The sequence below is a fragment of the Manduca sexta genome, unplaced genomic scaffold (assembly GCF_014839805.1).
Source record: "Manduca sexta isolate Smith_Timp_Sample1 unplaced genomic scaffold, JHU_Msex_v1.0 HiC_scaffold_146, whole genome shotgun sequence".
NCBI classification, from domain to species: Eukaryota; Metazoa; Arthropoda; class Insecta; order Lepidoptera; family Sphingidae; genus Manduca; species Manduca sexta.
In genome coordinates, this window is record NW_023592326.1 from 1 (window position 1) to 26,615 (window position 26,615).

At 35.7% G+C, this 26,615-nt stretch overlaps 1 long non-coding RNA gene and 1 other non-coding gene across 2 annotated transcripts; one reads left to right on the plus strand and one right to left on the minus strand.

Moving 5' to 3' along the window:
- Nucleotides 1-6,379: 6,379 nt before the first annotated feature.
- On the plus strand, nt 6,380-17,865 carry LOC115452744. The gene is made up of 2 exons (XR_003939508.2): nt 6,380-6,451; nt 17,638-17,865. It is a non-coding gene; the product is annotated as an uncharacterized LOC115452744 (long non-coding RNA).
- Trnai-aau lies at nt 12,415-12,488 on the minus strand. Its single transcript has one exon. It is a non-coding gene; the product is annotated as a tRNA-Ile (tRNA).
- Nucleotides 17,866-26,615: the final 8,750 nt, after the last annotated feature.

The following is a 26,615-nucleotide window of genomic DNA, read 5'->3' on the forward strand; positions in this document are numbered from 1 at the left end:
AAAAGTCATAAAAAAATAATAAATGCAAACTTAGTTACACTTTTAGGAATGGAAAACAAAGCTTATATTTAAAATTTATAAATGCAATTAAGTTTGGTTTGAATAATATTATGACGACACCACTGTCATTGACCATAAACAATTTCTTTTGAAACAAATATTTTTTATTAAATAATCAATGATTTTCCCTTTATATTTTAACTTATTAAATTTATTTTATTACTAATATTATTTGACTTTAATAACTATGTGGGTAGTCATTTTTTCTTTTATCATGTATTTGCTTAGAGTTGAAAGTTACCATTATTATAAATTTTTATTTAACTCTTAAGAGCGTTTACGTGCCGCGCGTGAAGTCAACTATAGGTAATTTTTCGCAAAATTCACTCACACAGAGCCGTTGCGTAGCTGTGTGCGTAGAGTTAGCGCGTCGGCTATCTTTATAGTCAGACCAACCAATTTTGATCTTTTCGCTTTAATTATCTAATTGGAATGTAACTTATGATTTATGAATTTATGATAAATGAAGAATTCTATTATTAAATATATAAGAATTCATCATGAAATAGTTTATATGTATCATTTTGTAATTATAAAAAAAATAAACATTTTTAACAAATTTTAACGGCAATTTTACAAATTGTTATTTTTTTTTTAATTGAAAATGCTTAAAAATTTTAAGCATTTGGATTTAGAAAGCCCTTTTAGTAAAGTGGAGCTCATCATGAAGCCGAAAGATAGGCACCAGAACTCCGTAATCAGACAATAAATCAGGAAAATTACTATGCTACGATGTTTATAATGGACCACATAATTACTCCATAGATCTGCAGTTTTTAATATTTAGCGTATTGAAAGTTTAAATTAAGTCATTGGAAATTACATATTGGAATTTATATTTTGAGTCAGAAGGTGTATGTAATGAGATGTCATTTTAGGTGTATAACTAAAAGTGAGAAATAAAAGACTTTTCGGAAGTTGGTTATATTTTTTGAATAGTTTTTTAATAGGTATTGCTTCTCAGTGACATCGATCATCAATCGATCGATTGTACATCCATGTATAACAATTTACCAGTTTTATATCCATAGTTTTGCATAATATTTGCGACACACGACGAAGCAAAATAGTTGGTTCTGTACTTTTTTACCAACAGCAGTCAGCTTTGACTGTAAGTATGGGAATACTCTTTTACATCGCCACAGGCAACATTTTTATCAGTTTCTTCCCTAGCGGCCTCTTGCATCCTGTCCTCTGCAGCTAATTTCAATCATTTAGCTAACTCGTCGTAACATTTCATGTAAACATTTTGCGTTAATATTGGTAAATCTATGGAAGCTAACTGTTCGTTTAAATTTGATCTACCAACTTCAGTCATCATAGCTTCATTCACAGTTCCACGATATACGTCCATACTATCAGTATCTCTTAGCGCTTAAATAGCTTAAATTCCATATTGCACATATTACACTTCATTAAAAATGTTGACTGCAAGCAAACATTCTCTTTCAATAGTTGTAAATGTTCGATACTACAACCTGTTGCTCTGTTGTGGTTATTGAGTGTTTTAATTTGATCCATAAAATATTGATAATCTATAATTTTGCGGCTTTTAATAACCTTATTTATTTTGAGTGTAATATCAGGCACGATTACCTAAAAATTAAAAAAAATATATAGAATATACTATTATTGTTATCGAAGTTTACGCAAACACTACATACTTAAGTAAAACTGCATATGGATCTAGACGCGTTTAATTTATACAAGTATAATGACGCCGAAACCTGCACAGGGTTAAACGTCAGGATAAAATTATATGTAAAATTGATGTGAGCGTGTAAACCTAAACTAGCCCAAATAGTTAAGAAGATAGGTATACTAACTACTACTAGTAGTTTTATTCACTAGCTACATAAATTAGCAAATCCCTTATTTCTAAGGTTCAAAGAGGAGAAAGATATAGGATTCCGTCTCTCGTCACTTGAATTTTCTTAACAGTGCGCATCAGTGAACACAAAAACCTTGTTATATGAAACTAACTACACACGTAGCGGTAGTTACTCGCGCCCGCCGTGGTTGAGAAACGGCTGTTTTATTTCCAAAATCATGACGACCGGAGATCTGTGCGATTTGTAACCACCGCGGTTCCGATTATGTCCTGCAAACTTGGCGAGCGATTATCGCAAGGCGGGCGGTTACAAGATGGACAGTTAACGGTCAGTTGAGTTCCAGAACGCCATGGACACATATCAGAAACGATCACGATGGAGGAAAATGGCGTCAGATTTCTTTAACCACCCCTCCCTACCGACTACTGCAGTCGCCCACCTACTAACCACAGAGCGCGCTGGTGCTACCGTGGCCCGCACGATTCTACTAGTTGGCCGCCAATACAGCGGGTACCGCATACAACCGCGCACGCCGCGGGCGTAAAACGAGTTTTGAAATGTGCGTTTAGTCCATTGAAATGTTACAATTTAAGGACCGAATATTGCATTTTGGAGGACGCAATTTTATTTTGGGCCATGTGTGGGGGTCAATAGAAGCTTAACCTCAAGTTTGTGGGTCGCCACCCTTGTCCCCCGACCGCCATCTTGGAAAAGGGGTGAAAACACTTTTTCGCGAGATCTCGGAAACTAGACGTCTTACAAAAATTTTGTAAAGCCATAATTTGTAGCAAATTGTTTTGCCTGCAAATATTTTTTTTTCTCCTTTATTCCCAAATGGTAACTCATACCTTTTCTACCTGCATAACATTCGATAAGTTAAATTTGGTAAGTTCTATGGCAAAGAAAAGAGTTAGGAATAAATAAGTAAAGTTGTACGAATTTAACAAAAAAATTGTAATAATATATTTACAATAAAAAATCAAAAATAAGTTAAACATTTTGTTTCGACCGGATTCTCATGAGCATTGACGAACCCGGTAAACTTTGGAGCGCTGTAACAGCGTTTTAAATGAATGAACTAAAAAATTATAGGGAACAATTTTCCTCAAAAGATCATTTACAAGTTAGTTTGAGGTAATTTTTTTGTAAATGTAAAAGTTATAGAGCAAAAAGAAAAGTTTTATAAACATTTTCTCACATTTTTGCTTATAACTTCTTTAATTTTTAATTTAGGGCAAAAAGTTATATAAACATATTTGTAGGCAAAACAATTTGCTACAAATTATGACTTTACAAAATTTTTGTAAGACGTATAGTTTCCGAGATATCGCGAAAAAGTGTTTTCACCCCTTTTCCATGATGGCGGCCAGGGGACAAGGGGCGACCTCACAAACTTGAGATTAAGTTTCTATTGACCCCCACACATGTTCTAAAGATAAAATTGGGTCCTCTAAAAATACAAAGCTCATGTAACATTTCAATGGGCTAATTGTTTTAGCTTAAGGTTCCATTTTTTTCCTTCGAGTAACTATGCTCAAGTGTTTAATGAGTAAAAAGCAACAACCATAACTACAGACGCATGTTATAACATTAGTACATCAATCTTTTAGCTTTTGCTTTAGCCGAAGTTTCAGCGTTGTTACGTTTCCTTTTCTTGCCTAGAAATAGCTTTACTTCCCATTGTGTCTGAAAAATATTAATATTATAATAATTTATAGTAACTACTAAAATTACTGTCAATCATTAAAGAAAAAAATATTTTACTTACTAAAGTACTAAGATGTGGCAATCACTGTATACACGTGACTATTTTTTCTACGCACAGCAAAGTCCAACTGGAGTCTCTCGCCTCTAGAAAGCCTCAAGGCGGACTAATTTGAAACGATTTGCGCGTTACGTTTTATAGTGGTATTTAAAATATTTATAGAAAAATAACAGAACTAATTTTGTAGAATTTTTAAATTGTATGTTTTAAGAAGATGTTCTTCTATTATAGTAATTCAATATTATATTCAAATAAGTAAGATATAGTGATAAAAAAAAATCAATTAAATGACCAACATTTCTGAAATTTTCGAATTCTTTGAATTTTTATTTCTCATGAATTAAACATAAAAAGATATTTTTCTCTACTAACTTTTTCTTCAGGATCTTTTTAGTTAGATACAAATAACATATTGTTATGTTCCTTAGTGGTTTAAGATATTTTGAGCTTCGAAATAGACGTTCGAAGCGCAAATTTGAAAACCTCTGTTCAGTAATCATTAAACAATTTACAAATACTCAATAAATCTAAAAATTTTCTCTACTAACTTTTTAGACAACAAAATTTTCTATAATAATTACTAATTCATATGTTTTAAAATAATGTTTTGATGGATATTATCTCCTTTGAAAAGTGCTGTTTTTGAGACATACGGCGCGCGGATGCGTAAACGCTCTTAAAGAACTTTCAATCCTGAAATTATTTCTATTCATGGTTTCTTTTTAGCATTATTATTCCATTTGTATACATTATTTTTATTTTAATTTTCACCTTCCCAAAGACATTCTTTTGTGTTTTCCGCTTTTCAAACTTTACGTTAGCAGAATAGTCAATAAATATAATAATAATGGTAGTTAAAAATTATACAACCAATCACAAATAATTAAATTAGAAATGGAACAAATAATAAGACCTATAGAGGGTGGACACCAGTGGCGAAGGGTGAAAATTTTCAAAAGGGAACCTGAAGAAATATTTTTTTTTCTACAGATGTAATACGCATTTCACAATAAAAATAAAATCAGTAAAATATCGTAATACTTAATAATTTCCTTTTAACATAAACATGTCTAAACGCTAGATTTAAAAAAAATCACATATTATTTTGAACATAGACTAAAAATGTCCAACAAAATTATTAACCCACACTATACACAAACACTAATTAATACATTATAAATTATTAAAAAAAATTGCGCCAATGGCTCAATATTAAGCCGCAAATTCTCGGGTTACCCTGAAGTACACAGACACGCACGCACACATGTATTTTTACGTCACTTCCACAAGATTAGACAAAGACACCGCGCTGCCTGTGAAAAAGACAACAATATCGCGAGGGAAGCTATGCGCGGCCGGGTTCACTTCGAACACTATAAGGCGCGAGCACTGCGCGCGAGTTTCGATTTAACGAATTGATATAATATGTACCGTTATCGTTGAAGTATTGATTTAATTGAATAAGTATAAGATGACTTGTTTGAATATACTATTATTATTCTGGTTATATAGTTATGGTTTTCATTTTATTTTTAATTCATTTACAAAAGGTAATCCGGTAGGAATCGGCTTGTATGGACGCTTCGCCACTGGTGGACACATATGATAGTTATTGAAACATAACTCCGCTCAGTGTTTCCGTATTTACATATTTTTTTTACAGGCACAGCAAATTGACCCCATTACACCTATTGTAAGTGGAATGGGGTCCAACAGAATGTTGACTGACAAGAGATGAGTATCCTCGACAGTCGACACAATTATGCCGGCATGTTGGGACTAAAAATACACTAGCCGATCCCTGAAGCCTTACACACTTATATGGGCCACTATGGCAGGTTTTAACGCCTTGTGTATGGTGGTCGCTGGATATTAAAATATCCTACCACCAGAACATATATCGTACCACCAGCTATTTATTGCGACAGCCACATTACACATGTTACCAAAATGAGTATTAGATACATACCACTTTTAATAATATGATGTCCATACAAAAACTGTTGCTCTGCAGATGGCTTTACCCATATCTTGAAAGGCGCGTACGGCGCTATGTAAGTCAGTGCGGTTATGTGTAATCTAAATTTATTCGTCTTTGTGAATTTTCCGAAGCATGTTCCTGCCGCTATCAAATTGTCCGGCTTGACTGTCTGTGCGAGGTGTAATAACTTCTCTGATATGTAATATACACGGTCTTTCTTCTCTCTAAAACAGTATGTGCCGTCAGGTCTGTCTATTAGAAGTTTTACGTTCACGCCGATGCTGAAGATGTGAGAAGTGTACAAAGATTATTATGAATTCACAAATTATTGTGACTTGAACTTACATATTTATCTGTTGATACTTACTATTTAGTCAATTTCTCGAATAATATCCGCGTCCGTTCTTCTGATAAAACTTTCATTTTTCTGTTTTACTTTTCACAATAATAAAAACACGTGTGTTTCGAATTCTGACAAGGGAATGGTTATGACACTTGACAGTTGTGAATGAAAACGAATGATAGGTTTTTCGACGAACTCGATTAAGCTAATTTTATTTTTATAATTGTTTTTAATAACATATTCGCAAATCTTTTGATTCCTAATAAATGTTATAAATATTGATATATCTGGTAACATACATAGCAACATAAAGGAATATAATGAAAGTTCCATATCTTAGATACGAAGTTTTTAAACGTTTAACATTTCGCGCGAACTTCAAACCTATTGACAAAGATTGAATGAACGTGGAACTTCGCAATCAAAACAACTTCATTCACTTCGTTTTCCGAGTTGGGGAGTGTATTGTGGTAAGTTTTTTGAATTTTTTCGTAAATATATTACTTTTCTCAAAGAAACTATCCTATCAAATAATTAGTTGTAATACCACCTGTTTACCGACGTCGAAAATAGCAAATACAGCGCCATTTTCATATTAATTTAATAGCAAACATCTGTTTTATGACCGTGAATGGTGAACGTAAGATTCGCACGTGATGTCAACAAACGATGGTTACCTTTTGTTAATTATACCTTGTATAATGTATATAGGTATTAGAATTTCGCATTCTTTAGACTATTTACCTTATGAAGTTCTCTTTAAGTTACAAATATATTAATACACATTCATATAACAATTAACAAGTTTATAGAGCCTTTATTTATATTTATGATTATCACCAAAACTATTGTTCATAGAATTGAGTATTCTCATACATGACTCACTTTACAGGTTATTTACCGACGTAATGTACGCGCTTATATTTTATTTCTTTATAAATGTAATTTACAATTAATATCCGCTTAAACTTGCCGATCATGTCATTAACTACTAATTTATCGTAATTTTATTGAGTGATGTAACATCTCTGCTTACATCGTTTAGGATTAGTTTGATAATTTTTTTTCTGACAAATCAATAAGCTGCAAATCGCTTTTATATAATAACCATCGTCATAGTCAGCTTCTAGGTGAAAACCTTCCCAGTTATAGCCAGAAAATTAGCAATTAGATAAGCATAGGAGGTCTCCCTGATAAATGGGCATTATTAGTATCTAGACAACGGCCGCTTTTGCTACGGTGTCTTCCTGGACCTCGCTAAGGCATTCGATACAGTCTCAATTTCTATCTTATTGCGTAAATTAGAAAGGATGGGGATTCGAGGGATTGCTCTGGACTGGTTTTGCAGTAACCTCTCCCATAGAAAGCAACTTGTAAAACTAAATAAATTTACTAGCTCTATTCTACCCACTACATTTGGAGTCCCCCAGGGCAGCATACTCGGTCCCTTGCTATTCATTATTTACATGAACGACATTCATGATCTTAACCTAATATCCGCTGACATAGTTTGTTACGCGGATGACACAGTCATAATTTTTCATGGTGAAGACTGGGATAGCGCACGAATTGCTGCTGAAAAGGGCATGCACCATATATCAAAATGGTTACAGTATAATCTTCTTACTCTCAGTAATAAGACAAAATACATATGCTTCCACAAAACAGCCAGAACACGGCCCCCGGACTTATCATATTGCAAAATCCACACATGCGACTACTCCGATCCATTTCACTGTGACTGTATTTCAATGGAGCGAACCAGGACCTTAAAATACTTGGGTTTGATCTTGGATGAGCATTTGAACTTTGAGAATCATATTACGACCTTATCAAATAGAGTTCGCAAAGTTATTGGGATTATAAAGCTGTTACGGAGATCAGTCGGAGTAGACACCCTTAAACTTATTTATTACGCTCTTTGTCAGTCACTAATCGGATATTGCATTGGCGTATGGGGTAGTGCAGCCAAATCACACATGCTACTCATTGAAAGAGCGCAACGTACCGTTTTAATGCTCTTTAAACCTTATAGGTACCCCACTGATGCTTTATACAGTGAATTAAAGCTTCTCAGAGTTCGTCAACTATACATTCTCAAAGCGTGTCTCTACCCTCAAAACTCTTATTAATTCCGAAAATTATGATAATTTACTGTCCAGGAGAGTTTATAGGCTAGATCTCCCTTCTACTAATTCCAGTTTCGCAAAAGGATTTCCGTACTACTCCATTTGTCTATTTACAATAATATATCAAAACACTGCAACATTAAGAACTGTGGTCTAATTAAATCAAAAAAGATAATTATTAGTTGGCTTGCTAATCTCGATTATGATAAAACAGAATCACTGATAGTAAGTAGGTATAAGGGCTTGAACTGATTAGCTACTTGTTAAGTTCCCTCATATTATAATTATGTTAGTTTTTCCTTTATTGTCATACTTGTTTAGATCAATGTAATTACGTAAGGTTAGATTTAGGTAACATAGCTATGTTATGACCTATGCATAGGTCTAAAATTAGATCTCATATGTTAAGAACATATTTAATTTAATTTTCTAAGTTATCTTGTCAATAGTTTTATTTTATTAATTTAGATTAATGCTCACCAAGCAATTACAAATTATAGGATTTTTAATTTTTAATGGTATCTCAAGGTACAGGCACGGCCTAGTTTGGGTACCCCTGGTAAATACTCTATTTTTGTTTTAGAAATTTGTTTTGTTATACCACTGTTTTTTTTAACTGTAAAACACATTATGTACTTTTTCAATAAAACTTATTATTATTATTATTATTATGTTGTATCTTTCCTGCGGGAAATCACGGCATAAAGGCCGGTCCTTTTGGAAGGCTTGCGTGGGGACACGGATCCAACACGTAGAGGCCCCTTTAAGATACATTACTCTAGTTATTTATACACCTTGCGAGTACTCTCTGTCTGTACTTATGGAGGAAATACAGCCAAAGACAGCGCTTGCAAGGTGCAGGGACTATTGCAGAAAAGATGGGAATTATATTGGGTCTATGGATGGGATCTAGCTGGACTGGTTGCTGGGCTATTGATTGAGACAACGGGACGCCTGCCAAGTAAAATGTTTCAATCTTATGTATTCAAGGCAGACGGTGACTTGCCCCCCACTAGATGGGCATCCCATAAGTGGCGTAAGCCAAGGACGCAACACCGGTGTGGGTGGCTTAAGGGTGTCGAGAGGTGTGCACCGATTTCACCATCGCGGGTCGTTATCGCGTCCCGGAGTGGGTTTCCTCGCTATTACGCAGATTGAGCACTTCCACCCTGGAGCTGAGGTTCTTAGCTCTTGCGACTTCCACCCCTAGCCGGCCAGTTAAGGCAAGCCAAGGGTCAGGGGGTCTCATTTAGCCCCCACGGAATCAGGGAACGCGGTGTCGCCACTCACCGTCGGCTCGCCACAAAGCCGCCCCTGCGGGCTTATTATTATTATTATTGGACTAACTCTACAGTACCACTAGCAAAAGAATTGTGGACTCATCACAGATCTTTAAAGGCGAGGATTGGACTTTGAGAATAAGGAATTGAATCATTTAACCTTCAATAATCTTACTGTACAAAAACCGGATAATATGTCCTTTTTTATTTTACGAGGCAAACCACGTTGCTTTCCGCCCTGCTAGCATGAAGGATGCGAAATAAGGTCCTACTTTGTACTTACCTTTTCATAATAAAGTGTCGCCTAAATTAACCCAGGACATAGTCTGTGTGTCAAATTACATCTATATCCGTTCAGTGAGTACGTTTTCTTCTAAAAACATTCAAACTTCCTTGTTTCGCATATGACTACAATGCAGTTTTAAATATTTTGTACTGGTGATTACTTTATCACATTTTAAGTTTCGCTCTTCGCATTAGTCACATAATATCAGCCATATGCTTCGCAGATTACTGCAGGATTTAAATATCGCGTCATTTCTGTTTGGTATTCTGGGTTATAAAGTCTAATATATAAATACCTATATACAAAGTCTAGCGTTGTATGACTAATTGTCGTCGAAACATTTGCAATTTTATTAGCCTGTTGCCTTCCTGTCCTTTTCCTGTGTTGAATCAGTAGATATTTATGTCGTGTTTGGTTGCAATTTCAGCCAACATTTTTGGCCAACTTTAAACCTGAATCACAGCGTGCGAAGAAAGTGTTAAATATTCTCCAACCGTTTTATCTTCTGTGATATTAGAATGGCATTCGCATTACTACGGTTTCTTGGTTATTCAATCACGGGTTTTCCCCAGTGCATGCAAAGTAGAATTTCTCCGCTCTACAACTGATAGGTGTACCTAGAAGAAAATGAGGCCTGAGAAGTTATAAGTACTTATATATTTTTTTTTTATATTTCTACATTAATTGAGAATCATACTCAGGGATCAAAGGAGGCGAATGGGGATCGGACTACCACCATTTATAGTTTTTCAGCGATTATTGTTACTCCAACAATAAGGCAGCGTGGGCAGTCATATTGTCTATTGTACCTAAAATTTTATTAACAATGTTTCATGTACTTAAATTGCCTTTGGTTTGCCCCGAAATCGACATAAGATCATAATAATTTTACTACTTACACTATGCTGAAAATTTCTTTCGCTCAGATGTAGGAACTTTATTAATTGTATCGCTTGACCAGGAAAATAAAAAACCTCGACATTTAATAAAATTTGGAACTAACTTGTACTGACAAAAAACAAAAGTAGCGCCTCCGAAGCAGGTTGTTTATTTCCTGGTCAAGGTATAATCGTTACTGCCATATATGTTAAATGGTATAGGTGTTGCCGGTGCAGTTATCAATGGAATGTTTACCTCTTATCTTTATGTAACTGCGCCACATGCAAAATCGATAATAGAGAGAAGTATTTCAATATTTTATACTCTGGTTCTGATGTTTAAAGAGATTATTTACCATTAGAAGAATTTATATGTACTCTATACATATTATAAAACAAAGTCCCCTTTTCTGTCTCTTTGTATGTTATCGATTTCCTCAAAATCTACTAAACGGATTTTTATGAAATTTGTTATGGAGATAGTTCAAGACCCTGAGAAGGTCATAGGCTACTACTATCCTGGGAAAATATATACCGGGAGTTTATCCCGAAACCTCCTTCACGCGGGAGAAGCCGCGAGCAAAAGCTAGTAAAATATAATAAAAACATGCCATTCTTACTCATGCTCCCCAATATTTTTAATAAACCACACAAAATTCCAAGTACTTCACATCAAAAAAAATATTTAATTTTAGTGGAGTGAAATTAGGGCACTCCCTTAGCCTTATTAGTCACTGCGAGTTACCCGAGGCTGGAGGTCATTGTGGCCAAACATTTAATTAGGTTGAGGTAACTTGGCTCACACGGTGACGTAAAACCCACACCTTCTGTGGGATGGGCTTTGAATAATGTGATTGGAAAACGCGTTAAATAAAAGTCGAGTGAAACGTGCGCAGTATTTTTTTACTCAGTTTATATTTGTATGATTTATTTAGAAATACATTATCAAATTCAAAATATGCCAAAGGAAAATATTTATGAAATAGCATGGAAAAGAAATTAATAATATTTAGAATAGTATAGGCAAGAGTTAGCGCTTAGTGCCATATTACTATCTCTTTCACACGTCATCAACTTAATAGCAGTGACGTCACAGTAAGATTCACAGGTTCTTTAATGCTTACCTACTTTAAAAGGCTTACAACTTTATTTTTTTAGATTTAACTTTCTTTTTATACTATATTAATATAATTGTAATATTAGGTATGATACATATTAACTTTAAAATATGACGCCTGTCACCTAGGCGTGGTCCAAAGAAGGCATGACAGAGAACATGACCCCCACAAAATAGTAAAGGTCAAGGGAGAAAAATCTTCTAGAAATTTATAAAACACAAAAAACAATCTGTGGTTGATAATGGAAAATCTAAAAAAATACATAATGCCCCCTCCAAAACTTCAGGCGGCGACCGCGCCTGCTGTCACCCTATAACTAAATTTAGATTAGCAAGTTCTTGCAGCAATATATTACGCAATAATCTTGATAGATTACACCAGTATCAATTTTATATTAAAAATTTCTATCAACATGTGACTCGCTGTACATCCTGCAATACAAAATTTGTAGAAATCGAGTTGCCGTGGCTTAAACGTAAAACACTTGCGAAAGATAACTTCTGCATCTTTTCGTGATAATCTAAATCCTGTTTATTAGAAAGAATGGTTAATAAAACATAAAATAAAATATATATGTAATATTGATTCTAGATATAAAACAATAAAACATTTGCAACATAAATATTACAATACAAATATTTAATTGTTGCATAAAATAAAAATACCATAAATGATATTATTTGCGACATCGAATTAATAAAATCACAATTTTGTATTATAAAGCGAAAACAAAAATATATCGTGGCCCATGAGGGGATCGAACCCGCGACCTTCGCGTTATTAGCACGACGCTCTAACCAACTGAGCTAATGGGCCGATGTGCGTTGGTGATCAAAATACTTATCACTATCTCTGCAGAGAGCTTGCTAATAAAAATAAAATCGATATCTATGTATATAAATAAAACATCAATTCCCACATATATGTTTTCCGGGATAAAAGTCCCAATCCCAGTTTTTCCCGGCGCCCAAAATTGTCTCCATACCAAATGCCATCGTAATCTGTTGGGAACATTTTTAGTTTATCACATTCAGGCAGACAGATGCGATGGGGACTTTGTTTTAAAATATATTTTTAGAACTTTTAAGAGGGACAATTCCGTCATTCATTATTGTTACGTAACTTTAGCCATTTATACAGCCCACGCAGTGAAAGCTCTCAAAAGGAATAATTTTTTCCCTGTTTTACAACATTTGCATTGATGCTTCGCTCCTTATAATCATAATGTGATTTCATAGCCTTATATAACCTTCCTCGATAAATTGGCTATCCAACACTAAAAAAAAATTCAATTCGATCCAGTAGCTGCTGACATTAGCGCGTTCAAACAAAAAAACTCTTCAGCTTTATATAACAGTATACATTTAACATATTCCTACTTGTATGAACATGTAGAAGTTCTTGTGCATTATATTGCTGCGCGAACTTGCTAGTATTAACTTATCTCCACACCTTTATTCGCGAAATCGCTTCAAGATATACTCCAAGGAGCCATGTTTATCAGAGACTTTATATTTACCTGCGTTAGGTCTCACTCTGGCCTATTGTTGCCAGGTGTCCCAATTTGCGTGGGACGTCCCGATTATCAGTTCTGGGGACGTGTCCCGATTTGTATCTGATCGGGACACTAAATGTGATAAATCAATAATTAAAAATCATTATTATGAAAAAATAAAGCACGTATCACATAGCACTGTAGGTATAGTTTTGTTCTGTCGCTTAGAAACGCGACTGTTCCGCGATATGCTTCGATGTTAAAACAGAAATTCAAATTAAAACCAACTTTAGGATAACGCAGTTTTTTTGTCCCGATCTATACTCTAAATCCCGATTTGTTTTACCTTTTGACCCAATGTTAATCAAATTGACCTTCTGCCTTACTCTGGCCTCGCTTCTCACTGTCTAGACATTTTTTCCTACTGCGTCAGACCAGTCATTGTCCGTCGAATAATGAAGCTATGACGCTAGCGAGGAACAGGCCGCGTGCCTACCCGTGGCAAATGCTCGCAATGCCACTAGGGTTTACCCGATGCACGTTTGGTTTTAATTTAAACGTTTAAACAATGATTTTCCTTTTTGATGTATTATGCGCATTTGACTGGATCGGTGGCGTAGTTGTAACACGGTACGAGTACGACGACTGCGCTGAGGTGCTGGGTTCGAATCCCGGGTTGGGCTTAAATAATTGTGACTGAGTTATTCCATGTAAAAAATTACTCAGTGGCTCTGAGACAGGAAGTTGGCAGAGTGATACCTCCGTGCCAGGCGAAGCACGTAAAGCCGTCGGTCCTGCGCCTGATCTCTCTCCGGTCATGTCGGATTGCCGTCTCACTGGACTATGAGAGTGAAGGAACAGAGAGTAGCCTGTGTACTGCGCACACACTTGTGCACTATAATATGTCCTGCGTACTTGGCCGATCTCACAAGATTGGCCAAGCGCGTGCACTTTTCATACTTAGTCTGGCCATAAATACTGTTACACTTAATTATAAAAAAATATTACATTTGAATTTCGAATCTGTCATTTTTATACGATTGTTCATTGTGTTTTCTCATTTTGGCGCCAATACATTGTAAAATATTTTGCGATATTAAAATGGTGTGGGGTGATAAAGAGAACCGAATCGCTGTGATAGCATTACACAAAGTAGGTATGGAGCCAAATGCAATTTTTAAAACTCTCCATACACTTGGTATTAGTAAAATGTTTGTGTACCGGGCTATTAATAGGTACAATGAGACCTCCTCTGTTTGTGACAGAAAAGATCTGGCCGTCCACGTAGTGTTCGTACGAAAAAGGTGGTCAAAGCAGTAAGGGAAAGAATTCGAAGAAATCCTGTCCGAAAGCAAAAGATTTTATCTCGGGAAATGAAGATAGCACCTAGAACCATGTCGCGTATTTTAAAAGATGACTTAGGACTTGCAGCCTATAAGAGACGCACTGGCCATTTCTTAACTGATAATTTAAAGAAGAATAGGGTGGTAAAATCGAAACAACTACTGAAGCGGTACGCAAAGGGAGGTCACAGAAAAATTTTGTTTACGGATGAGAAAATTTTTACAATTGAGCAACATTTTAACAAACAAAATGACCGTATTTATGCTCAAAGCTCTAAGGAAGCTTCCCAATTAGTCGACAGAGTGCAACGTGGACATTATCCGACTTCAGTGATGGTTTGGTGGGGTGTTAGCTATGAAGGAGTGACTGAGCCATATTTTTGTGAAAAGGTATCAAAACATCGGCACAAGTGTATCAAGATACCATTCTTGAGAAGGTAGTTAAGCCCCTTAACATCACCATGTTCAATAACCAAGTATGGTCCTTCCAGCAAGACTCGGCGCCGGGTCATAAAGCTCGGTCCACGCAGTCTTGGTTGGAATCGAACGTTTCGGACTTCATCAGAGCTGAAGACTGGCCGTCGTCTAGTCCCGATCTTAATCCGCTGGATTATGATTTGTGGTCAGTTTTAGAGAGTACAGCTTGCTCTAAACGCCATGATAATTTGAGTCCCTAAAACAATCTATACGATTGGCAGTGAAGAATTTTCCCATGGAAAGAGTGCGTGCTTCTATTGATAACTGGCCTCATCGTTTAAAGGACTGTATTGCAGCCAATGGAGACCACTTCGAATAAGCTTTTTATATTTTTAATTGTTTTATATTTATGTATTAAACTGACACACTGTAAAAGTAATAAATGTTATTTGCAGTTAACAATTTTCTTTTTTCTTTATTACAATATTTATGGCAAGACTAGGTATGCATACACCACGTAAATAGATTATCATAGAAGTTTTTGACATTCTCCTATGGTCATAATAATATAATTAAATATGTATTTTAGATGGAATATTTGTAATGTGTTTGTCGGGTTTAGTTAGGTTTTATTCTAGAAAGCGACGATGGCCTAGTGGCGAATGGAATAGTGCCGAGACGAATGACCGCAGGTTAAAACCCAAGGGCATGCGCCTCTCACTTTTCTTAAGTTATCTATATTCTTTGTGAATTATCGCTTGCTTTAACGGTAAAGGAAAACATCGTGAGGAAACCTGTATACCTGAGTAACTCTATAAGAATTTTGAGGGTGAATCTACCAATCCGCATTACAGTGTGGTGGACTAAGGCCTAATCCCTCTCAGTAGTAGAGGGGCCCGTGCAACAGTGGGACAGTATATAATACAGGGCTGATATTTTTATGTGGCGATATTCTACGGATTACAATACAATTAAAAATATAAACTATGCTAATGAGTAATAAAATTTTGATAAGATTAATCAAGCATATAAAAATATGGTATTAAATCATTGAAATTAATAATAAAAAGCTAACAATACAACTTCTCCGTGTAGTGATCGCTCGTTTGTGTGGCGTTTTAATTACTCTGTTATTGTGGCAGAGATATGGAATAATACGTAGCGAGGGATGTGTTCTTAAACCAATGGTATCACTTCATTCAGCCTCGTTCAACGCAGCTCGGAAACGGCTCAAGGAAGCGATGGTTTTGTACACACAAGACAAGGGAAAGATGAGTGCAAGAGACGGACGCGATCGAAAACCTAACAGTCACTAGATTGTATCTGTCAGAGATATATATACGTATAGTCTTATTTATAAAAAAATCGCAAAGCTATGCTTAGTTACGTCTTCGACTAATCTGTTCATAAACTTTTAAACAGCGCTAACCTTTTCTTACTGAAAATCATGGACTACAAAAACAAAAACAATTAATACATTACCAAGCAACACAGCAAACTTCGCATCATAGCAAATTTTAATAATTGAAGTCCATTTTTAATAAATATCACAGTACCCCGCCTTTACAATAATATTTAACCTCAAAACACAAATTTATACGATCAGCTGTAAGTCAAAAACCCGTCATCTTGCCTCTTAATAAGGTTTAAACTAGGAACCAGTGATATTTTTGACAGCTATTTAAGTAATTCTTAATCACCTCTTAATGCAAAAACAAGTATATAAGTAAGATTGATAATGTATAATATACTTTCACACTGTTTCCCAGTGTCCCTACCATCCTCGCGCCGCTCAGCGAACTAGCCCATCTCCGGTGGAAACACACCGTTCCACAGCCTCGCCACACATCCTCAAACTGCCCAGTTACCTTGCACATCTCTGGTGGAAACGCAGGCTAACCCTTTCCCCTATTTGTTTGTAATCAAAACTGTCCCTCGATAGAAGACCTGTATTTGCAAAAAAGACGGATATGCCCCCTCAGGCGGAAAAGGACTTTTCGAACTTACTCTAGTAATAGTACGGTTAAACGTCGCTTCGTCGCGTCTGAGAACCGCTATACTATTTTCATCTCCACGGTCCCTGGTTCGATAACAACAAAGAGATTTTTTTTTATTTTTTAAATGTTTTTGTATTTGGTATTATTGAATTTTTTCGGGCCTCAATCATCCTCTTTTTACAACTTAGTCAATGAGACAATTCTAATAAGTCCAAATACGCTATATCTGCTAAGTTGGAGTTGGGTAATCCATAGACAACTTGATACTACAGCAGAGCCCAATGTGTCCATGTCTTGAAAATACTAGCAAAATGTGAAATTAGGAAATGATCTGATGGTCTTCAATTGCCCGAACAAATCTTCATAAATTATAGCTAAGAACTATCGAAATCACGTCAGCTTTCAAACAAAAAAAAATCATTAACATCGGTCAACAATAATAATAAAGAATTATCACAATTTTTCACATCCTATATCGGGTTAGTTAGTAATTATCACAATGTTTCACATCCTTATGTTTTGAAAAGAAATTTCCGATTAATGCATACAAAATGTCCACTCACAAATCCAAGAATATTTAAAAATATTTTTAAAACACACTCAACCACTACTTAACATTTACTCATACTCAGTTCCCAACAAAAAACCACAAAGCAAAAGTTACACTCCTTATCCCGTGAAAATTCTTATGAATCATGAAATCTCTGTTACAGATAGCCAGAAACCATTCGTTGTCCGACCGCTTTTGAGAGCGCACGTGTACGCGAGTGATACAATGTTTAACTATCCGAAGAATTTTAAAGCCAATGGCTGGGGTTGGCATCGTTCAGCCAACGCTGCCGCGGCTGTCAATGGATTTTGAATAAAGAACGTGGTGGTGAAGGGAGCTCTGAGCCCCTGCTTGGAAACGGAAGTCTCTACCCGTCGTTACCAACTGAAGATGATACCGTGTTTACTGCCAGCATGCGGTTGTACCCGGCGCTGCCAGCTGAAGAGTATGAGAGTGGTGCTGTTGAGGAAGTGGTCGAGGAGGCGTGCGCGTCCGTCAATGTCAATATGATGGTGAGTGGCAAAGGAATCTATTTCCGTACAGCCGTGTTTACCTGTGTGTTTTGTTTATAAAGTCTATTTTTCAAGGACGCGATAGATATTAGGCGTTCTATTCAGTAATTTTCTCAGACGTGTTTTCCTAAATGGTTTATGCAAAAAACGACATTATTGCAGATTTGATAAACTACGTATTTCAAGGTCTCTATAATGATCATTGTTAATGATAACGTTTAGACCACTTTATTCATCAAACACGTATACAAACTGGTTAATAAATAGTGAAAACAGACGAGCGCGCTGTTCCCGCCAAAACATTTTTAACTCACGTACGATAAAAGAAGTTAAAGGTCATTGTGTCAGACACGCTGTGATGCTGTTTTGAAGGTATTTATTCGTGGTTTAAAAGGATTTTTTTTTCTTGCTAAGGAAGTAAAGGTCATCATAATATTCAGCCAGTGTTTATTGTGACGTTTAGTCTTAATTCTGAGTCATAATTATAGTGTCAATGACCTGTCATACCTTCCTCAAAAACTCACATTTTCGACGAGAAATATTTTTTCCCTACATCCTTCATTTATTTAATAACGAAAGTGCATTCTCGATACTTTTGGTTTTAATGTTTTTATGGATGGTGGAATAAACGTAATATTTGATGCAAGTTTGCTGGACAAAAAGAAACTCTTTTATCGCACGTTAAAGATCAAAATCAAATAAATTATTCAGTAATTAGGCCGATACCTTTGATGTGATTTCCCACAATTATGAAACAAAGATCATGATTTGAATCATCTCAGTCATCCTTTTGTGACGTATATATTACCTTAGTCATAATGTCAAAGACCTGAATCAGATATTAAGCTATCTATACATAATATGTAACAAAGTCTCCAAAAGCATACTGTATGTTATCGATTTTCTCAAAATTTACTGAACGGATTTTTGTATAGTTTTTACTAAACTATAGTGTAATTCTTGAAGGTTTATTTTATACATTACGGTTTTATTGAGTCATTTATTATTTTAACCGACTTCATAACAGGAGGTTCTCGAATCGACTGTATGTTTTGTGTGTTTTTGTTACGCGATTACTCCGCCGTTTGTGGACCGATTTTCAATTATTTATTTTCTTTTGTATGTTTTTATTACATGCAAGCATTGCCGTGTGAACTAAGGTTACGACTAAAAATATAACTAGAAATGCGATGAGATACACACACTTAGTTATAGTTTAAACCATTGTTGTACTAAGTTACATCCAATCTATACCTCCAGAGATGAATAGAAGAATATAAACTCAGTCACGCGTCAAGAATTTTCAACTCCATTGCTTTAATAGACAACCATTTCAAATCAGCAACCACCATCTGTTTTTGGCATCAAAAATCACACATGCCTAATCTGGAGTCGAACTCACAACCAACACCTTAAGCACTTATCCAACAAGATGACAATGCGATATATTTCAAAAATTGTTTATAATTTGCAACCATAAAGAACTATATGTATTTAATAACATTTAACCGTAGGTCCAAATTAGAGCAACTCCTTCCTATATTTGGAAGTAGGTAGAGTACATGTCGGATCAGGAGTAGGGCTTAGGTCTTCGCATTTATACGTGCACGCCAAAATGAACCTACTGCACCTGATGGTAATAGTCCAGTTAAATTAACATTTAAGTTAGGAAATATTCACATAGAGCTGAAAATTGGTATAGACGTTTAATGTGTCATTACCAATAAAATGTCAAAAGTCCCCATCAATCCTATGTGTGCAAAAGATTTTATTCAAGGTCAAATGTCTGGACGAATGAATTTTTCCTAACTCGCAGGTATTTTTTTGTCTATTTTGACTGGACTGTAAGTAGAGTGGGCTCCAATAGAATGTCGACTGACAGATAATTACCATAGCAGTCTACACAATTATGCCTGTTGCAACTGTATACACACAGGCTGATCCCGAACGTGACACTTACGTGGACACGTGGACGTTATGTTTTAAGCCACACGGTGCAACTAAACCAAAAATACTGTTAAAAGCTATTTAATATGTTTAATCAGGTATGTTTGTATAGAATTTTATTTTTAGTAGATGCAGTTATAGAGAAGCATACAAGCGCCAGTGTGAATGAACTCTGAGCTATTGTTATATCAGATGGTGATAAACCATATATCGTGTTTGATACTCAAAATATAGTGATTGATGATGATAAAACAATTAATTTAGTGATAAAGAAATATTTATTTATAACAAAACCAAAATATACTTTGACTGTGAACTTTAGAGTTATGACGCCAGAACTCAATGCTTAGTGTGCCAATAATTTTTAATTAATTTTTGAACTTAAAAAGCATACATAGTTTACCCGAATTTGGCATTTCAATAAGATTTCTTCCTAAGGCAATAATGTTAGCGTCCTCCAATAGCCTCCCATCACATCATGGGACGGCAATACGGGTGATGCAGTTGCGCCTTTATCTAGGACTAGGTCTTCGCAATATTATTATACCTGTAGGCCCGGAAAACTGTCCTGCCAATAGCGCATTTTATGTAAACTACCTTCATCTTTTAATACTAGACAACAGTCCCTTCTATCAGGTCCAAAATTTGTGTGTGAAATAAATCACTACATAGTATAAAACAAAGTCGCTTTCTCTGTCCCTATGTGTGCTTAAATCTTTAAAATTACGCAACGGATTATGATGCGGTTTTTTTAATAGATAGAGTGATTCAAGAGGAAGGTTTATATGTATAATAACATCCATTAAATAGTGGAGAAATACTGTTATTTTGTTATGTTATACCCGTGCGAAGCCAGAGCGGGTCGCTATGTTTTTATATACAACGTTCACAGTTTTTCTGTAGTGTATTTAGTATCAGTATTGCACCCGTGCGAAGCCGGGGCGGGTCGCTAGTTAATAAATAAAAAATAATGATTTTATGACTCTAGCTGTAACTAACTAAACTCTCATAAACATATTTATTGAAGTCAGTTAGGTGATTTCGGAGATTAGCGAATACGAAAAAATATTTTCACACAAAATTACCATCTAAAGTGCCAATTTTTCTCGTTGAATATTCAAAATTAAATTTTGATACGAACCTTATCCTGATAATTCGGAAGACAGCAAGAAGCAATCGGTCAAGCCGCTCTCAAGTTGGTGCTCTTATATACAAGTGGCAATTTATAAATAAGTAGATACTTTACCAGTTCATTTCTATACACTTCTTATGTTCGAGTAAATAATCTTATAAAATATCTTCCATATAAGTGGCAATTGATTTTTATTTCCTACTAATATTATAAATGCGAAAGTTTGTGAGGATGGGTGTGTTTGTTCCTCTTTCACGACAAAACTGCTGAACGGATTTGGATGAAACTTTACAGTAATATTGTTTATACATCAGAATAACACATATTTCTCAGAACATTCGCCGTTGATTGCGCATTTACGGCGCAGTAATGAACTTGGCCGTGAGTTTCGGTCGCAAGGTCATCCGCAGTCACTCTAATAAATGCAATCAACATCGACACTCCGTATCTTAGACAATATACAAAGCGGCTTGCACGAACGTCGCCAAGGAGGCAGGGAGGGGCACCTGTCACCCTAGAGGTTCTAAAACTCGAATGTATTCACCAATTCCATGCCTAATATTCCGTACGCTCTGCTCTATGTTATTGTTAAAGCGGGAGAGCAGGAGTGAAGGAGGAACATGTGCTCTCAACTTTACCTACGATTCATATTTTCCTCATTCTCCATATCAACTTGCCCCTCCCACCCAAAGCCATCGGCTCGCGGCACTCTTGGCGGCTTGTATGATCTTTCCCTTTGACAGATCTTTCTATTTGATTCATTTCGTTGCGTGATAATAACAAATGAATGTTCCCTGAGAACTGCCGAGTTTTTCGCTCGGTGGTATGCATGCCACTGCTAATCCTGGCTTACAGGAGTTGTAGTGGTGACTGTGAAGGTGGGAAAGTCTCTGTCACAGGTTATGATAATGCACACGTTTATAGTATCTTATTAGCGTCCGTAAAAGCGATAAGCGTTGAACATTTATTTATTTTTGTGTGCGTTCATACACGCTTACTATTTCTAATTGTTAGGGGTATTAAGAGGAAATAGTTATAATCATAATAATATATTCCATGATTCCTGAGAGGGTTGTGCACTCGTATGGAAATTTAAAATTAATTTATTCCCTATTTTACGAGCATATAAATGAACTGCTCAAAACAACAATGAACAAACCAATTGGATTTTTTTCTTCACTGTGAAAATGATTTTGAGTAGAGCAACACCAGTTTCTTGCCCCTTCTTCGGTGAGAACTGCTTTCAGAACTGGTGGTATAGTTAATATTGACGGAATCTAAATAATGTATAACATTTTACGTCTTCAAATAAATCATGTCATTTCATAAAATAATTTTTCAACTTGAACCAGTCAATCCTAAGATTAGCTCATTCAAACAAACTCTTCAGCTTTATATTAATAGTATAGATAGATTTTTGCGATTAATTCTCAGAGATCCATTCATTTTAACGGACTTATCGCGTTGATTCAAAGTGACATACCGAATTCGAAATTCAAATTTTAAATAAATCTAAGTGCTCGCTCGCACTTTCGAATTATAATTATCAGTAACTGTCGCGTTGGGCCCATTTTAGGTGAAAACGACCTATTGAGCCTTTGTATTGAAGCACTGTCGACTCAAGATTCAGTAAATCGAATTTCCTTTGTGGTCGCTTTCTTTTCTTTGGGATAAAGATAGTTATTGCTTGGCCAATACTCCTTCATACACTTTTAAACAAGTACATTATGTTTTGGCCATACATATATTATGTGATAATACTATTCATTATATACAATGTAGTATAAAACTTTGGACTTAACAAGTTCTAAGCATCAGTCAGTGTCTTAGCTTATGTGGGAGGTACCCGCCTAGAGCAACGACCTAGGTTATCCGAGAGCATCTGAAAACCAGTCTAGACTTAACTAGGACTATAGTTACTTAGTTACGTATAATAAAACAAAGTACCTCACCGCGTCTGAGTGTCTGGACGCGTTATCCCGGAAAAACTCTTTCATGCGGGTGGAACCGCGAGCTAAAGCTAGTATCTAATAAACACGAACTGGTTTACATCTAATATTTACTCATTACGATACGCTGATACCGTGATATCACTGGCCAATTTAGCTGAGTCAGTCAGTGACTCAAAGTGTTTTGACCTACCTGACTCATTTGTGACGTATGTACGCGTCGCGTTTAACTCTTGGTCTCTCGTGGCTCGCCGGCGAGCCAAGACAACAACATGACTTTTGCGTGTGTCACGGGATTATAACCTTATATACTACATAATAAGGTTATTTTTCCGTCACACGCGTAGCTGTTTGACAAGTCATGACGGGTTAAGGAAGCCACTTTTATTACGAAAAAACGATCAAACTCCCACGTTGCTTAGTCTTTTGATAATAATTAATTTATCCTCATATTTTTTTATATTTAATAAAACCAAATTAACGCCTTAAGACGCCAAAGAAAAAAAATATCAGAAAAAAAAACAAATAAATTTCAGTTTTCGAAACTCAAATGTGCCAGTTAAATGCATTTTATAAATTTGAATTTGGAATTCTTATCCAAAGAAGAGATATTCCAAATCAAAGTGGCCAGTACGTCAAAACGCCAATTTAATATGCAAGGACTTATTATTATGCTTCAGGATGAGCACAGTTAATGCTATTATAAGCTTTATTTAAATGTCCATTGGAGTTATTTAGTCACAGCGCTTAGAATTGGGCGAGCGACTTAATACTTATGGTATTGAATTTGTTTAATAAATTTAACTTTTTTTTTGCCTACAGGCGTATAAGCATAGGCGTAGTTGGGAAGGAAGGGTGGAGCACACCTTAGAATAATCTTTGCCCACCCTAGAAAAGGCCTTGAGGTTATAGGGGCCTCGCATGGTGCAGGCCTTTCGTTGAATTCGTCCACCTATTTTGCTCTTCTCGTCAGCTGTCCCTCCTAGAGAAATTCCGTATCTACTAGGCAACTTTTAATGCTGGTTTCGTTTTTTTTTTACTTACACTACAATGCTACATAATGATTCTACTGCACCTGATGGTAAGTGGAGCGGGTCCAATAAAATGTCTGACGACGGATGATTACTTACCCCTCCGCAGTCGACATTTTCCATACTAAGTATACATACCTATTATGCCGCCAGTGAGTAACAAAATTCTTAGCAGGAAAAAATGCGGTGGACATAAATTATCTAGTTTATTTGATGGTATTTCCAATCGGGAAAAATAGAACCTATAGGAAAGGTAAAGTAAAAAAATAATTTTCATAATATGCTAATGCCAACTATGTACAATTTTATTTAAAACTTGTTGCTTGAAAGAAAAACTTTTTTGTCTTTGGCTCACCGTTGAATCTTGAAAGACAATAAAAGAAGTTAAAACATGGGTTGCCAAAGTACTAAAAACGCAGAATATACCGATTTTAAAGTATCCTTCACAGCATTCAAAAATATCGAAATTAGTTTCGTTATAATATTCATTAAGCATAGTCTATCTGTTAACTACAAGGATACTTGTATTGCAGTACGAGTTCAATACTGAGATCTTGTATTCGATTCCCTTTCCGAGCATAGTGATATTGGATCTTTCTATTTAGTGCTTGTCAGAGCTGACGTAATATTATGGGTGTAATCAGGCCTTTTTAGGGCACGCTTATCCTAGAAAGTCATAAGTCCATATTTCTGTCCCCCATCTCCTCTTTCTGTTCTTTTTAATAGTAGTTTTTATATTTTCGATATTTCCTTTGGGAGCACTGTGTGCCTCCACGTGCTTCATAGATAAAGCCCTGGGTATAATTATTGCCTATTTCCGAGAAGAGGATGTGACATGTTGCTGTATATGTAATGCGTATGTTGTAAATCGTACGTGCGTGTTATATATCATGAAAGTAATTTCTGAAACCGTATATGCGTGCGACAGTTCGGAGGCGCGGCCTTGCGGCGACCCCATGCGATACGGAGTGACCTCATCGTAGAGTTGTGCCAAGTCGCGGCATTGTCCGATTACCGGACGCGGAAATGGACCAATTGCATAAACATCCTATGACGTTAGTTTATTTTGACATTGTGTAAGCATCAAAAACATCTGTAGTAATTAAGTGGTATCAGTTAATAGTATATTAAAACCTGAAAATAAGTTTCGTGTAGTCTTTTTTGTGACTACAACTGATATAATTTGCACAGTTAAACAATTTCTAGCTGTGCCTAGTCTAGAAAAATTCTTGCCCCTTATCGATCGTATCTTGAAGCATTGGTTCATTGGCATATTGCCAATTTAACAACCATATTATAAAACAATGCTTCAGCGTGGATAATTGAGTCTACAAAGAAGAATATAACGTATTATTTTCTTCTGTAAAGTATTATATACTGATAAAGTGTTGTAAATTTATTTCAACTTTCAAGACTCTGCGTAAGCTTGTTGGATTAACTATGTTTAAACTTTAATGTATCATAAGGTAGCCTGAATCTAATCTTATGATACTAAAATCAAATCGTATTTTTAGATTGATTAAATAAAAGAACTAGGTACCGAACCGGCAACGTTCTATAATATTTTATGCAGAAGAACTCAACAATATAGGTATGCACTTTGGTTTTTATGCTCGTTTTAATTTTTTGCGAACTCGTCCGGCGACATTTTACATACTTTATTTCCAGTTTATAAATATAAAAGGGTCGTCGACAACACAAGAATGTTCTGAGAAATGAAGGAATATGCCACGGTGTACTATTATTAGCCGCCTCTGCGTAGATGCGGCGCCGGCCCGTTTTCACCATTAACTAAACATGTGATGTAGTAGATATACATAAATTTGTTGATAGATGTGTATCTGTTACTGCTATTCATTATTATATCATCCTTATTCTTGGGAGAATTGGGAATGAATTCTCACAAGCACAGAAAAAGCATACAATTTAACTTTAACAACATGAATTCTACCACTTTTATTGGAAATGATGAATTAATATTAATAGAACGTTATCGGTTTGCCTGATTTCTTATCTTTTTGTATCATAGTGAGGAAAACTGTTGACCTCTTTATCATTGGATTATGTTACGTAGATAACTGATTGTTTGAATTATTCACTAAGCTAATAAACAATGATGGCTAGGATCCAGTTAGTTGGCGCATTTAGGTCAAAAGAGAATACCTAATAGGTTCATGTCATTTGGAATCGGTAAACTGTTAATAACTATTCACAATATAGAAAAAAATCTTATAAATCTGTCTGCTTACATGACAAATTGGTAAGCATAAAATATACGGCGGTCACAACTTAGTACGCTCATCCCTAATTGTTGATGTCTCATCCTCTCCCAGTGGCCGTACTGAGCTTCGTAACAAGTTAGTGGGTTGCCCTTAGCATGGTCGCTTAATTTTCAAGGGTTGCGAGCGCCTGCAGCGCTCAAACAACAGTCCGGCGTGGTTGTATAAGTTCTTGTGAAGTTAACAAGCTTAAATCAAGTTAAAATAAGGTCGCGACATTTAAGAACTAGTTTAGTGTTACTCGAAAAACGTAAGCTCTGCATGTACCCGAGGCATGTTTTTCCTTGTACT